This window comes from Mytilus trossulus, chromosome 9 (genome assembly GCF_036588685.1).
Source record: "Mytilus trossulus isolate FHL-02 chromosome 9, PNRI_Mtr1.1.1.hap1, whole genome shotgun sequence".
Classification (NCBI taxonomy): Eukaryota; Metazoa; Mollusca; class Bivalvia; order Mytilida; family Mytilidae; genus Mytilus; species Mytilus trossulus.
Genome location: NC_086381.1, coordinates 34,202,687 through 34,220,806, shown reverse-complemented (window position 1 = coordinate 34,220,806; position 18,120 = coordinate 34,202,687).

The window sequence follows — 18,120 nt, the reverse complement described above, 5'->3', positions numbered from 1 at the left end:
TAGCAATAAGAGAATTTGTGTTATTCATTAAAACAGAATTCATTGCTGCCAGTGTCATGTTGTTACTTTTGGAAAAAGATATAATTTTCCTCATAAAACTGTAAGAATCGACAACAGAAGCAAACAAATCTAAAATAGAATGGCATGGTTCGTATGACACACCATAAAAGTCTTGTCCACAATAAGTTTTGTCAACGTAAATTTGTAACGGGTTTAGCAAGCCTATATTAATTTTCTTTGCCCCAGATTTCTCGATGTGCATAAATAACTCAACAATTAAATCATGGTTCACCATAACTTTGTTATGAGAAACATTATTTAACATGAAACGAGATATTGCTGCATGACCTTTCATTTTGTTAACTTTACATGGGCGTCCATCTGTATATGAAATCAACCAGTCTTGAAGAAAGGGCTTCAGTCTGACAAGACCTTTGTCAAAGTAATACTGATCAATTGTTGTAAGGATTTCAGTAAAAACACTTTCAAAGTCACTGTCCACTTGTAATTGCTTTTTATAAAAAGTACTAATTTCGAATAGTTCTTTTTTCGTCAAAGGGTTCATGCTGGCTATAATTATTTCATAAAAGATTCTGGCGATTTTGAATGTCCTAGATTTGCAACCTTGAAATATATTAGAGAATTCTATTCCAAACATCTCGTCAAGCGATGTTGGGAAAGTGTTTTTTGATAAAGCGAGGTTATTGCTTCTTTTTTCTATAACATCTTTAACCAGCACAAAATTCCACTGAAGATATTCTAAATAGTCACTATCAATATAATGCTTTTTACAGTATAACAACAGATCTCTTTTGTTATCATCAGAATTACGATATAAATGCCAATTATCAAGACCGCTAAATCTATCGATTATATAAGAATCATTTTTGGAAGTTATCAACAGTTTAATCCATTTAGGCAACGATCTGTATCGCATTTGCAACAATGTAAGCACGGAATATTGAAAACCTTTAGTATTGCATTCATCTAAAGCATCAATCAGAAGCACAAGGCGTTGTTCTTCAGACGGCACATACTTTGACAATGGTTCGATGATTAATTTGTCAAAACAATAGACAGGATCAAATTTACATGAATTTTTAATTTCCATATTTCTTAATGACAATAAGATACCACTTTTTTCTAGAATTTTTCCATATGAAGGGTATTTGCAGTAAAGGTTTTGAACAATATTCAAAACGAAATTATCTGCGCGCTGGAATTCACCATGACTTGATATGCATAAATGATAAATTACATCTAAATGTATAAGTTTATGTTTTCCGTGAATTATATTTGCCATGGCTGCCGATTTACCATACCCTGTATCAGCTACTAAAAGTACACCCATAGATTCTTCCATTCGCTGGTGTATGCCTTCAAACAGCCAGTGTCTTCCCACAAACATTTTATGTTGTTGAAGATGCGTAGAAAAACTGAGACCAAATTCGAGATCGCAGACTGAAAAAAAAAATATAAAAACTCTAAATTTGTAATGCTGTTAAAGAACAGGTGATTGTAAGGATATATGCTTTGTCTCTGTTTACAGGAACAAAATGAAATAATTCGATGGCATTCAATTAAAAATAAGTAAAATGAATTTGTAAATGCATGCTGATTATTTTTGGCATATAAATATTGCACTATATTACTCTAGAACACCAAATAAAAAATACTATATATGGTATACTGATTCGCGTATACTAAAGCTACTGCATAATATGTGTGAAATTGTCCTTTATTATCTAACGCGAAAGTGACATACTTTGTAATAACAAAAAAAATCAAAACCAGACGTTAATTAACTTTCATAAATATCAACAATTTTGTACTAGTGTGTCCTGTAAATCAAATCTGACATTTAAAGTCAGGTAACTGTACTTGATACGACAATCCAAAATAAATTATAAAAGCATAATGTATCCTTATATCAATCCTAACAATATTGTCAAGTTTAAAAAAATTCAATCCGATAACACTTGAGTTAGTGCACGATATTTTAAAATTGCGCGGACTATGACACACGTGATAATTTCAACTGCCCATTTATCAATGTCCAATCTCTCAGCTGTATCATTCCCTCTGTACCGTAATATGATGTAAACTGATATGTTATGCATTTACGGTATACACTTACCCTTTCGGAGCACGTGAGATCACCCCAAATTATTGGTAGGGTCACGCTGCTAAGTCTTTAATTTTCTATGTTTTGTCTTGTGTGCTATTTATTATTCGTCTGTTTTGGCCATGGCGTTGTCAGTTTGTTGTCGATCTGTGTGTTTGATGTTTCTCTTTCCGTCCTTTTCAGATATTATAGTAAGAAGTTATTTCTTACTCTTTCGACTTATTCAACTGATAGATATTGGTGCATTAAAAATTTGTTCGCATATTAAAAGTTAAAATGTAACTTATTTTGTCTGTTTGTAAATTTAAATATGATAACATCATACGATTTATTTGTTTTGTGTTTACTTCACGTCTTAAATGAACGTAGCAACCCCATAAGTAGGTAACCACCAATGACAAATGATCTTTGTTATCGAAATTAAAAAGCTGTTTTTATCTTGTTAATATTATCATTTTTATAACTTATCTTAAGAAATTCTACTGACTGAAGTTGACATTATCTAGAGGCTCTAGAGTTTACCCAATAACGGAAACACATTCGTGCAAACATGTATTTATATACCCACTAATACATCTCTCCAACTTAGAGAGTCAGTGAATTGCCAGTAGACAACCCATTTTGGAAATGTATATTGATAAATTCTTAGTTTGTAAAATCAACATAACATAAATTGTCTTATTTCCTGCCTGGTAAAAAGCGTTGATAAACATCAAGATTTATCATAGTGTTATTTTATTTTTTGTATGAAACGTTATTGTTTATGTATTTGTGACTAAGATAAAAAAAAATAAAAAAAAATGCTACATAACGTTTGAGAAAATTGACTTTATTTGGTTTGAATCATAAGTAGTAATCAATTTGCATATAACTCTAAGATAGTTTTCATATCACAAAAGTGTTGGCTAGTTTTCGATATAAATTAAATCTTAAGACGTGAAAGCTTTACAGCAAATATAAATTTGATTACTTCGCAAACTAATGATAGAACTTTTATGAAATATAAAAGAGAGAAAACATACCTTTGTTAGAAGTTGTAACTTCTAGATTTCTTTGGTAACGAATAACTGAAAAGACATACTAAAATTAATAAAGCATAACAATTAAAATGACAACCTATCTAAGGCTGAAACAACATGATATTGCATTATAATTGCAGTTATCAAATATAATAATCATTTAGATGCATATTATTTTTATATAAGAGTCGACTGCATGTGTATGAAAATATCCCAGACAATACTAAACTGTTAACAGCCGTTAATAAAACTTCACAGTCCTCGTTACAAAGTTTATATATCTGTTTTATTCATTAGTCACAATGCTGAATTGAAATGTCGACTACATCGTCCAAATTTTATGATGATTGACCTTTTTAACAACCTCGACTGGCTAAGCAGCACTCGACACGAATTTTCAGAAATGTAATCTTATTTTCAAATTATAATTCATTGAAAATCTTGTTTTGTGAATAAGAGAAATTATTCCTACTTATTCAAGCGAAAAATATAACGAATGTTATATCATATAGATTGCTCGATAGATTGTGCACTTCTAATTTTTCATTCTAATTTCTCAGCGGTAACATAACCTTTACCCTATGGCGTTTCAATTTCTAATTAATACGCAGTCGTTGTGCATCCTTTAATGACTTTATCAAACAAGGTGTTATTCTTACACGAAAGTTGAACCAACAGATTTTAAGGGGAAAAACATTAGAATCGATATCTTAACTATACTAGTCAACAAAAGAAACGATACACGACTTTTTTTAAATTAAAGATGAAGTTTTCAATTTGTAGTACCAATATTAGATAGTAGGTGTTATCAAGAAAGGAAGGGCAGCATCAGCACCAGGTTCAAATGGAGTACCATATAAAGTATAAAAGAACTGTCAGAGAATTACACGACGTCTATGGAAACTGATAAGAGTAATTTGGAAAAGAGGTCGACTAGCAGAGAGTTGGCACAAGGCAGAAGGGTGATTTATACCAAAGGAAGAGAAGTCAGAGACATTAAAACAGTTTAGAACCATCTCACTGCTAAATGTGGAAGGAAAGATATTTCTGGCTATTCTTGCCAAAAGGATGACAAACTACATGCTAATCAACGAGTACATTGACATTGCAGTACAGAAAGGAGGGGTACCAGGTGTATCAGGCTGTAATGAACACACAAGCGTATTATCACAGATAATCCGAGAAGCCAAAGTCGTCTGGTGGGATTAAGCGAATGCATATGGGACAGTACCAAACAAGTTAGTTGAGTTGATGCTGGAAAGATATCATGTACCTGACGGAACTACAGAGCTGATAAAAGAGTACTTCAATCATCTGCAGCTGAGATTTACCGTTGGAGATTTTACAACAACATGGCAACGTTAAGAAGTCGGAATAGTGACAGGATGCACGATATCTGTCATCCTTTTCTCAGCAGCAATGAATATGATTTTGAAGTCAGTAGAGAAGAAGAGCAGAGGTCCATGGATGAAATCAAGAGTACGGCAACCACCAGGAAGGTCATTCATGTATGATATGACTATAAGCACAAAGACAGTTATTGAAGCCAGGTGCACACTATAAGAGCTTAATAGATGATTACCTGTGCAACAATGAAAGTGAAGCCTAGCAAATCCAGAAGTTTGGTGGTGAAGAATGGTAAAGTTAAGGAGGAAAGGTTTAAAATAGGAGACTAAAAAAAAAAAACAACAGTCTTAGAGAAGCCAGTTAAGGGCCTCGGAAAATGGTTCAACAACATCTTGTCAGATAAGTTGAATGTGAAAGATACATAAAAGCAGTTGGACGACTGGTTAAAGGCAGAAGATACGAGTGAACTACCAGGAAAGTACAAGGCATGGATTTACCAGCATGGGATATTGCCTCGGCTGCTGTGACCACTTCTTGTGTATGATATACCAATGACAACGATAGAGGGAATAGAAAGAATATCAAACAGTTACTTACGTAGATGGCTTGGAGTACAACGTAGTTCCAGCAGTGTGGGCCTATACAGTTTAGGAAGCAAGTTACAGCTACCACTCAAGTCAATCACTGAGAAATTCAAGGTGACCGAGATTAAACAACATCTGGCGTTAAAAAACAGCAGGGATGAGAAAGTACGTTCAGCAAATGTAGAAATAAGATCTGAAAGGAAGTTGTCGACAAATAAGACAATAGAAGACGCTGAGTCACGATTAAAACACAGTGAGATAGTTCGCAGAGTTGCAGTTGGAAGACAGGGGTGGATGTTACAACTACATCAAAATGGAGAACAGCAAGCAACGGTGGAAGAAAAAAGACACCTGGTTCAGGAAGAGGTACGATCAATGAAAGAAGAAAATAGAATGCTAAAGGCAGTTTAGTTTAGTTTAAACATATTTGTTTATAGTGGATTGGGAAACAAGTTTTTACAACTTATATTAATCCCTTTCCACTTTGCGGGTGCGAGTACTGCCTTGTAGCGGCATTAGCCTACTCTTTTTCGAAATCTACAAGGGTGTCTTTAACGTGCAAGATATATGGCTCTCTCTTAACACGGGTCAGCCATTTATCGTCCCCGTCCGACGGACTATCATCGTTTCCTCAAGACCATACTCGCAAATGGTGTCAAGGGAGAGCCGAAAATTGAGTTCCTGAAATTTTCATCCCAAACGGGAATCGAACCAGGAACCTTTGTGTTAGTAGTCCGTGAGTATGAAGAAACAGGAAAGCTGGTTAAACTGGGAAGGAGCAAGACAGCAGAAGTTAGGATGGAATGATATCTGGAAGATGGAGTTACAAAGGTTGCAATTCAAGCTGAAGTCAGTATAATATGATGTATTGCCAAGCCCAACCAATTTAGCAATATGGGGATTTATAGATGACCCAAAGTGTGGTAAGCCAGCAAACTTTTATCAAAAAATATACATATGGTGATAAAACTCATGAACCAAATATAATTAAGACCTAGAGTCTTTTGATTTGAGGTTCTTGGTTGATGACCTTGAAGTTGAGCTCAAGACCAAAGGTTAAATTGACGTTCCAGATTTTGACCTTTGCTTTTATCTCATATGTATACATGATAAATCCATGGGACTTTTTGCATTAGGTTTCAAGCCATTTAACCTTGAAAAAGCCATCCGGAAGTGGCCTTGTGTAAAACGTAAGTAGCTATTTTTTGTACTTTATTAATAGCAAAGTATATTAAACGAGATATTTGTGGAATCAGTGCCAAGTAAACTTTCAAATAATACCAGAAGAAACATTTTTCAAAACCGGAATTAACAAATTATCTCCCTTATTTAAAAAATATTTCATAGAACATACCCGTAGCCAGGGGGGTTCGGGGGTTCGGACGAACCCCCCTCTTGAAAACAAATAAGCACTGTTAAAGTCAATGTTCTGTTCGAATTGTGACTGTTAAAGTCGAGTTTGTGAGTCAAACGAACCCCCCTTTTGGAATTCCTGGCTACGGGCCTGTAGAAACCATATATTTTTGGAATCAGCGTTCAATAAGCTATCATTTGACGCTGGAAATTACATTTTAAACCGAATTTTACTACTTCCATATCAAAATACATGGTTTTTGGTGGAAAGACCTTCAATTGATCTCTGGCTTTTAATTATTGTTGTATTGATTCGCTTAAGGTTCTCGGCTGACTACTACACTTTGTTCATAGACAGCCCCGATCTATTCTAGAATCTGATTAGTCGTCCAATCAAATTACGTGTATTATACAGCACTTCATATTGTATTGTAAACAATATACATGCAATGTTATTGTAAATCGGAAGGAATAGACTTTTTTCCATCAATCAATTTCATAGAACATTTATTTTACAGGTTTAAATGTATTGTCGAAACCTTCAAATGCATAGCCTTCAATTCCAATCTCCCATACCTGTCGTCCTTTCCTCCAGTCAATCTCTCTGCACCCGGCTATATTTTGGTCGCATTTTGCTTTGCGATCATGTCCGCGTTTATAATAAAACGATTGAGATGGAAAGGACGAAAACTCTGTCTGTATGGGAGATTGCTTCAATTCAAAAGATTCCATTTTGTATGACGTCACGTTGATGTGCCCAAATCACTGATTAAGTTTAGCGGACTTTTATAATTTTTTGCATCACATAAATACCTTTTTCGATGTTTTTCCTGTTATGTAAATACAATAGATTATTTTTGTTTAAGATATAAATTTATTGACGCATTAATTAATGGGTTTTTTTATGCATCAGAAAACAAATTGTTCTGTTTGTTTACATGTTCTGATAGTGTACGAACTTCGGAAGTATCTTTCAAGATTCTCGTTCAAATCTCCAGCTCAAAATTTTGCCCTAAAAAATTGGGTCATACTGGTTGTATATAATTATCTTTTTAGTCTTATAAAATGGCTAATTGCTAAATAAAGCATAATTTGCTGACTTTTAACTTTTTTTTAATCTGAGGTGTCCATGATATGTGAAAATATTTATGTAAACTTACTTTCTAAAAGTTTGTTAATAGTCGTGTCAACATTGCTCTTGTACTCTGAAATGATTAAAAAAAATATCAGCACTTCTAGGTGGACTCACATGTAATAGTATATCACTTACTTTGCTTATAACCTCGTGTGTTCTAGTTATGATTCTATGTATTGTTTTACGACCAAATTTCTCTGTTAAAAAGGCACCTTAGTCACAAATGATATCGGATATGTTCCTTACGTCGTTACTACAATCCCCTTCCCTTTCATGAATTTGACCTACCGAATTAGACTATTTACCGGATTTGTAATCACATAAGCAACACGACGGGTGCCGCATGTGGAGCAGGATCTGCTTACCCTTCCGGAGCACCTGAGATCACCCCTAGTTGTTGGTGGGGTTCGTGTTGTTTATTCTTTAGTTTTCTATGTTGTGTCACGTGTACTATTGTTTTTTTCTGTTTGTCTTTTTCATTTTAAGCCATGGCGTTGTCAGTTTGTTTTAGATCTATGTTTTTGACTGTTCCTTTGGTATCTTTCGTCCCTCTTTTAGTCAATCACGCATAAGTCGAAAATCGATGACCTTTGCAATTTTTGAAACAGAAAATCAAATAGTCAAATATGATTCAACTTTGAATAATTATTTTTGTTTTAAAGGTCTTTCAAAAACAAACTCAACGGACTTTTTTTTTGGATAAAAAGTTTTGAACATAATAGAAAAAGGAGCAAATTTATTTGTTCCAATGGGTTGATTGTGCACTTGTTTGTTTACAATAACTACACGGGTTATGTTCTTCTCATATATGTTATGATGGTATGATACTAAACCCCTAACGATAAGGGTTGTGTCTGATATATATGATGAAATCATAATCTTTCAGTCAGTTTAATTGAAGTCTGGAGCTGGCATGTCAGTTAACTGCTAGTGGTCTGTTGTTATTTATGTATAATTGTCATTTTGTTTATTTTCTTTGGTTACATCTTCTGACATCAGACTCGGACTTCTGTTGAATTGAATTTTAAATGTACGTATTGTTATGAGTTTACTTTTCTACATTGGCTAGAGGTATAGGGGGAGGGTTGAGAACTCATAAACATGTTTAACCCCGCCGCATTTTTGCGCCTGTCCTAAGTCAGAAGCCTCTGGTCTTTGTTAGTCTTGTATTATATTAATTTTAGTTTCTTGTGAACAATTTGGAAATTAGTATGGCGTTCATTATCACTACACTAGTATATATTTGTTTAGGGGCCAGCTGAAGGACGCCTCCGGGTGCGGGAATTTCTCGTTACATTGACGACCTGTTGGTGACCTTCTGCTGTTGTTTTTTTCTATGGTCGGGTTGTTGTCTCGTTGATACATTCCCCATTTTCATTCTCAATTTTATCTCACAACCTACATCTAAACCAAATTTCCTCAACAGAAAGGTGTCCCAGCTGGCTATTTATATTTAGTATATATATACTTATTGAAAAAACTGAATCTGAAAGCTTTAGAAATATTTCCTAGAGCATACAAATCATGCAAATTATTCCTTTGGAAAAATTTGTCAAGACATCGGAAACTTCGCTATTAATTCTAATGAAATTAAATCACACACAAAGCCAAAACAAATGATGAATAACAAAGGAAGCGAACTCAAATGAAAAACCAAAAAAAGTCAAAATCAAAAGCTCGAACGCACAAAACGAATAAACAAAACTTTCATATTCCTAAATTGGTACAGACATATCTTTATATATGTAGAAAGTGATGGATTGAATCTGTCAATAATGTCTTAGTGTATGGACGATGTTTGTAGCAATTTAAAAAGACTATAAAATATGAAAAAAGTTTCAAAAAGAGGAAATATAATCGCCTTTTTTTTTAATCATACATAACTTACCATATTGTAGAATCAAAACAGTAGCAAGAAGTGTGAACATCAATACAGTATGGAACAAATGATAAAAATAATTCCACCTTTCATGTAATTTGAACAGTCTGGAATTCAGTTCTATAATATCATATACAACAGTCAACAGACGGATACATTTCTCAGTCTCTATCATTTCTATAAAATATCTTTGTTTGAACACCATGATGTCATCTGAAGCAGTCTTTGCTTCATTATATAACCATATATCTGGATCCTTAAGAAAGTTTATGAGCATTTGACACCATTTTCTTTTTTCTTTTACTTTAATCTTGCTTTTGTGCGAAACGATGTTCCTTATTTTTGTAATTTCTTTAACATCTTGTTTAAAATACTGACAATTATTCATACTACCGAGAAGTACTGAGACGTCCTCTGGAGTGGACTCTCCTTTAAAACACCAATCGGGATTAAAACACTTTTGAACTTCTCTTGCGTCCATATGCCATTTTGAGGAGTCTACATACGACCAGTTTGTATTATTATTTCCCATTGTATGCCTTGATTTGTGCTTGCCTAAAATCGTTGTCCTCCAGCTTGCACACAGTGAACACCAATCATTTAAATGTGATTTATGCTTACTGCAAGAAATCGAACACCTTTCATTTTTTATATATTTCATTTGATTTTGAAGGTGTTGGTGAAATATATCGAACTGATCGTTCACGTATTTTTTAATTCCATTTTCGAAAACTGTCAATGCACATAAAACAGATAATCGGTTCTGAAGATCAATGTCGTCAACTATTCCCCTGTCCATATTTATCAATGGTAACAAAATGAAAATACCTTCGATTAGAATATGCCTATTCAGCACACTCATTTACTGTGTAACTGCGTACTTTTAATGGAGGTATTTACATAAAGACTAAATTGATCAATATGAATGAGTGTAAAGGTATATTATGACTGTTACACAGTAGACATAGCGCCATACCAGATTTATGTGATTTTTTTTAGTTATGTGTTAGGATATTTTCAAATGTGTCAACTTTTGTTGAAACGAAGCAAATAATTTTTTTTCGAGTTATGTGTTAGGATATTTTCGAATGTGTCAACTTTTGTTGAAACGAAGCAAATAACTCTATTGTAAGACATGAAACCAAAGCTTCGATGAACAAATTTCATAAAAAGGTGTAGTTCATTTCTATATGTTGTATTTGCTTTTATCTTCTATTTTACTAGATAGTTAGAAATTAGAAATAAATACATGAAAATTTAACAGAATTTAATGGATAGCAGTATAGCTCATATGTCATTTCTATTATTGTTTATTTTATATACAACTTAATCTATATTTTGCTGTCGTAAAACTAAAGGTTTGCGACAAATAGAATACAACATTCTTATAAGAGTAAGCCTTCAACATCATCGACATTGTGTATATTTGATATTTCCAGGCATTGTTTTATTACACATTTGCTCATTTTATGGGGTTGATTGGTAGTTTTTGTGTTAAAAATTATCAAACTAATCTTATTTTTGAGTCTCAGTTTTCGCTGTATCACCTATATATTTATCCATTATTGCTTTCCGACATCCTTTATCGAAGGACTTTCATCTACCAGGAATACAGATTGGTATTTATCGGTGTCCTGATTTTATATAATATTCTGTTTCGGAGTTTTGAGTTTTGGTGATGGAGGATCTTAAGATTTATGTAGTATCACAGTATTTTTAAGGTAAAACGTATTCACAACAGAAAATTGATATTAAATAATAAAAAAAAGGCTCCTAATTTATAAATTAGGTTATTGAGTGCTTTGTATTCTTTTATGAATATGTGTGTTCAATTTTTTTTCGTTTGATGTGTTTGTGCAATTTGATTAGGAACTATTAGTTTTGAATTTCCGGGCAATTCGGTATTTGTGTTATTTCGCTTTTTACTCTGTATAATGTTAACATATTCTCATTCTAGTATACATTTATTCTTCAGCAGATGTGTTTGTGCAATTTGATTAGGGACTATTAGTTTTTAATTTCCGGGCAATTCGGTATTTATATTATTTCGCTTTTTACTCTGTATAATGTTAACATATTCTCATTCTAGTATACATTTATTCTTCAGCAGACATTTAACACCATCAATCTTCATATTTATTAAATAAAACAGACTGGTTGCAAAACAAGATATATGGTGGAGCATTATGCGCACAACATTGTGTATCTAACTTTATCATGGTCAGAACTCCTTTTTTTATAGCATCTATAAAATTACACATTACCTACTTTCTATTTGTCTTCTTTAAAGCTTTTCAAATTAATGTTGATGTAAACAGACATAACGTGCATAATAGTTATCAAAGGTACCAGGATTATAATTCAGTACGCCATACGTGCGTTTCGTCTACATAAAACCTTTCACTCTTGACAAAGCATCGAATTTTGTGCAAATGTTCAATTATGATGTTTGTGTTATATTTTTGTTAAATGCATTTGATAATCACTTAGTACAGCATGGCCAACCGTGCGAGGAATGCATAGCCAATCAAGGTCGTCATTTATACTGCAAATTGACAGATAGCTTTTAGAATAACAAATTAAAAATCGAAATGCATTATCGTGTTTTTGGTGGGGTTTTTTTTGGGGGGAGGGGGGGGGGGGGGGGTCGAAAACCGGGAGTGTGGATGACGTTTTGAAACCTAAGTATTAGAAAGAAAAACAGAATTTCGAGTAGAAAAGCAGAAAAAACTTGTTACTGATGATGTGCTCAATGCTTGTATATAATTTAAAATAAAAACCAAGATAATAATCGTCAATGAAGCTGATTAATTACACAGTGTTATCTCTTTTTATGGTTTATACAATTCTCTCGGTTTTGTATGTTACCTTAACTAGTCTCTTACTTTCGATTGACGAGATTTGAACATCGGTAGACTACTGTCGCCTTAATGTAAGCTAATTGATAATCGTTTTAGCATTGATAACTTTGATTCCAACCCCTGATCCAGATAATTATTATGTGTCTTGCCTTAATTATTTGCTCAGACAGAGTAAATCAATAAATCATTTGACTCCCATGTAACTTTACTTGAAATTAAGACATGGTTTGCATCCGACAACAAAAAACGGACTGAGTTCAGCAAAGAAATACAATCCCGTCTGTACAGTTTACCTACTGTGACTGAAGGTAAATAATCAATGAACACATGTCACGTAAGATTTTACTAGTGATAATTAAAGCATTGAGTCAAAACCGTCTTTTTTGAATGCATAAACTTGATTTGTAAAGAAAGTTATGATTTAAGTTTGTATACATGTTAACAAATTGTATACATAGAATCGAATTCATAACAGTGTGGCTGTGGACATTGATTAGGGCACTTTAATATCCCATTGACTGGGGCAGATTATGTGAATGTTCGTCTATAACGCCCATTGCTCACGACGTCCTTAGTATAGACATTTAAACCGTGAGGTCACCAAAGGTTCTCAACGCCTAAATAAAATAATTCGAAATACTAATCAGGAATTTTTGTTTGTTGATTAATTAAACGTGGCTTTACTAAACTACGACTACGGTCGGACAATATGAGTATACGCGTATGGTCCAAATACTCATATGGTCCGGAACACATACATGATATTCTGTGCGTTGTAGATCGTCTATTCATTTTTCTTTTGTTCATAGATTTGACATTATTTGTTAATGACTTTAAACTTACTTGCAAATAATTTAAAACCAAGACTTGAATTATAAAAATGTCCAAACAAACCATGATTTTTTAAAACATACTGACATCCATTGAAAAAGGCTAAAATTCGCCAGGTCTATAATTTCAACTTAGTGAGTTGACTAAAGTAATGTTACGGACCATTTTCCAATTTTCATACGGTATCCCTAATTTTTTTTCGCTCAACTTTTTTGGGTGTTTTTTTCATGCCAAGACCTTTTGGGGCTTTTATTCTATAAACTAAAAGTGTGTATTTTGCTAATGGTTGAAGGCCATACGGGGACCTATAGTTTGCTAACGCCTGTTGGTCCATGTGAGTATCAAGGTATCAATTGAATTGCTAGAAATATATTTATTTCAGGTTAATAGTATTAGGCAATACTCAAGTTATAAAATAGATCTCGTCGTCAACATTTGCAATCAGCTTCTATGTTTCTATAATGCACCGTTCATTTTTTTTGGGCTTCGGCTTTTTCCATTGGAGAGACAATTTTGTTTTCGACTATTTTAAAAAGATGCATTTTTGTACAAAATCATAAAGGACGCACTTTTTTTTTTGCTCCTGTCCCAAGTAGAGAGCCTCTGACCTTTGATAGTCATGTATGTTTACTAATTTTTGTTCATTTATTTGTTTAGGGTTAAGTATGACGTACAATTTCACTGAAGTAGTACATTTTTTATAATGGTTTTTCGATATCGCTCGGGGCAAAAACAATCACGAATATAATGCCTACCCATGTTAAAACTACAATAAAGTATAGTTTGCATCAATTATTTCTTGAACCTTCCATTTTTTTTTTTGTCTGTGTTGGATGTGTGTGGCATTAAAAATACAAGAGTATAAACTACACAGTGCAACTTCCAACGATTTTAAAAATGCGACCAAATGTAAAAAAAATCCTCGCAGCGGAAAAATTCAACAGTTTGATTTTCAATTGAAATAATGATTTACACACCGTTACTTTTTCCAATATAAATATTCGAACTATTTTGTTTGTTGTTCCCTTTATAAATTTACATCTTTTTTAAAAAGACCACTTTGTGGCTTCGATATTTAGTAGACTATAAAAGCGATGTTCATTATCTTTCTTCTGCTGTAAGTTTAATTTAGTTATTTTGTGTCATGAATGCCATCTCGTATTTTTTTGAATTTGAATTGAAAGGGGATTCAGCTTGTCTTATACGTCAATGATACACCAAAAAAAACCGACAAAAAACAAGTGCAACATTCATTCTCCATCAAAAGAATTCATCACATGAATGTAATTTTTGTAAGAAAAATACCAATTTCGTGAGAAGTTGTGTGTTGGACTTGAAGAGCCAATGCAAACTGACAAATATCTGAATGAACGAATCGATATATGGTATAAAACAAAATATAATTTCAATCGGTTGAATTTATGAATTAGTATGAAATTATTTTCTTCTGAATTGTCTGCCCATAGCTGGCGTTTTTAGGTTATGTGTTTCATCTGATTTGGCGGTTAAATCATTCGACACGACAGGGTCCACTCGATCGGTCACGTTTATTGTTCTAGTCAGTAGTTGTGTTTTATCGATTTAAGTTCCTTCGAGATTAATCATGGATAGTGAAGGTGAACCAGATATTTCGTTGAGAACTGTGTTAACAGCTGTAAACCAACAGAGTAAAGATATCGAGGCGATTATTGACGCCAAAGTTACGGAGAAAATTGGTGGATTAAGAGAAGAGTTGCAAGGGGCCAATCAGCTAATGAAATCCCAGGTCAAGAAACTTAAAACAGATGCTTCCTATAAATGGAAATACGAAGGTAACAAGATTCAATTTGAGTTCAATACTGAAAATCTCGAGGATCTTGTTCAGACTTTGTGGGCTATAGACAATGGGAAGGTAGATTACGCACGAGATTTGTTATCAGCTACCGTAGATAAGATCAAGCATCGTAACAAGCTCATCAAAATTGCTGACACTTCCGAGGGAGGTTAGGATACCGCTAGGCAATATGATGCTAATCCTATTGCATCCGACTCCGAGGACGAAGCAAATATTATCAGAGCTGACAATAGAGCTGTCCGCAAGAAGAAAGGGAAGTCCAAGCAGGTTAGAGGTAATGGTTCCAAAACTACGGCTAGTAACCAGTCTCTATCCGGACAGGCTCCCAACTTCGTTCCGCAGCCCTTTCGTCGGCTTCAGCAACCTTGGTTCAATGGAATTCCCCCTCAGCAAGGTTTAAACGCTGGAAAGACACAGAGGGGACAATGCTACTATTGTGGGTCATACGCACACTACAGGTCCAGCTGTCCGTATGCTAACAGCAGTAAACCAACAACCCAAACCAGGCCCAGTGAATTTGTAAAAGATGAGTATTTTAATTATCTTGAACTTTCACATGACAATTTAGTAGATAATCATATTGATGGCAATTTGACCAATAATTATTTTGAATACGAACTAGGTCAATCTGATATAATTGTTAAAGGTAGACTTAGAAAAAACATTCAATTTTGGATAGACATTGGTGCTCCTAAATTTATTATAGATACTATTAGACATGGTTATATTTTACCTTTCTATTCCAATCCTTTATCGATTTGTTTATCTAATAATTTATCAGCTTTGAATAATGCAGATTTTGTAAAATCGGAGATTTAATTGTGGAGACATTAGATATTCCATTTGTTGTGAATCCTTTAACTGTTGCTGTTCAGTCAAACAACAAAAAGCGGTTAATTTTAGATTTGAGAGAAATAAACAGACATTTATGGAAGCAGAGTGTAAAATTTGAAGATATGCGTATTGCAAAACATTATATAAATGCACATTCATATATTTTTAAGTATGACGTTCATTCTGCATATCATCACGTCGATATCTTCCCGTATGGAACGCCATAGCTGTCTTATGTGTCTTTTTTATTGCTTTTCTATTATAAGATGGTGCTTTTCTATTATAAGATGGTGCTTTTCTATTATAAGATGATGGTTTTCTATTATAAGATGGTGCTTTTCTATTATAAGATGATGGTTTTCTATTATAAGATGGTGCTTTTCTATTATAAGATGATGGTTTTCTATTATAAGATGGTGCTTTTCTATTATAAGATGGTGCTTTTCTATTATAAGATGATGGTTTTCTATTATAAGATGGTGCTTTTCTATTATAAGATGGTGGTTTTCTATTATAAGGTGGTTTTCTATTATAAGGTGCTTTTCTATTATAAGGTGCTTTTTTATTATAAGGTGGTTTTCTATTATAAGTTGCTTTTCTATTATAAGGTGCTTTTCTATTATAAGGTGCTTTTTTATTATAAGGTGCTTTTCTATTATAAGGTGCTTTTTTATTATAAGGTGCTTTTTTATTATAAGGTGTTTTTTTATTATAAGGTGCTTTTCTATTATAAGGTGCTTTTTTATTAACCCCCAGGGGTATAAATGTGCATTTCATTAATTTATTATTTATATTCCCGCCTCACACTAAATATCTAGGTTTTGCATGGGAATTTAACGGTGTTAACAAATATTTTAAATTTTTAGTATTACCGTTTGGTCTCAGTACGGCTTGTTACATATTTACAAAACTAACTAGACCACTTATTAAAAAGTGGAGAGGAGAAGGCAAGCAGATTATCATGTCCTTGGACGATGGGCTTGGTGTACATGATGATAAGGAATTGTGTACTGAAATGTCTATACAGGTTAAAAAAAAGACATAATAAGTAGCGGTTTTGTACCTAAAGCTGAAAAGTCTATGTGGACACCCACTAAAAATCTAACTTTTTTAGGTACTAATATTGATACAGATAAAAGCGTTTTTACTATTCCTGACAATCGTATTGATAAGATTATGAGTACCATTGCAGACATTGATTTGTGTTTAACCAAAAGTGGTAAAGTATTTGTAAGGAAGGTAGCTTCCTTGGTAGGACAGATTATATCTACGTCTCCCGTTATAGGCAATATAGTATATTTAATGACTAAACATTTGTCTATTGACATTAATAGTGTTCATTCATGGAACAGTTATATTCATTTATCTGTAGAAAGTATTGATCAAATTAATTTTTGGAGGTTTAATTTACATGAAGCCAATGTTAAACCTTTTAAGACTGATGTTTCTTGGCAGACTATTGTATATAGTGATGCAAGTAATACGGGTTACGGTGGTTATATCGTGGAAAACCCATATAATATTGCTCATGGTACGTGGTTAGAATCTGAAGTTTCTACTAGTTCTACATGGAAGGAGTTGACTGCGGTGAAAAATGTGTTTTTGTCGCTGATAAACTTTTAAAGTGACAAGAATGTAAAATGGTTAACTGACAATCAAAATGTTGTTAGCATTGTTAGTAAAGGGAGCACTAAATCAGTACTGCAAAAGTTAGCTTTAGACATTTTTAGCACATGTATTAAACACAATGTTAATATAGATATGGTATGGATCCCCCGTACTGAGAACGAGAGAGCTGATTATCTAAGTAGAATTATTGATTCAGATGATTGGGCTATTTCTGAATTTGTATTTCAGTTAGTTGAATCCCTTTGGGGACCTCACCAGGTTGATTGGTTTGCCTCTGACGACAATTTTAAATTGCACGTTTTTTATTCCAGATTTTGGAATGTGAATTCATCAGGTGTTGATGCTTTCACGGTTGATTGGCGAGGGATCAATGGGTTATTTGTTCCACCTGTTTCTTTGATCCCTCGTGTATTGATGTATATGCGGCAGTGTAAAGCTGTTGGTACTTTAATTTTACCATACTGGCCCTCTGCCAGTTTTTGGCCAATGCTTTGTCCTTTTGGTGATGGGTTTATTTCTGAGGTGGTAGATTCTATAGATCTTCCTACTTACAAAAATGCTTATATAGCTGGTAAGAGTAAGAAGGCCATATTTGGCAATGTTGATTTAACTTTTCGCATGTTAGCGTTAAGGATGGATTTTTCATCCAGTTAGCTCATTTTGATGTGAGCATGTATCATAGATCTCTC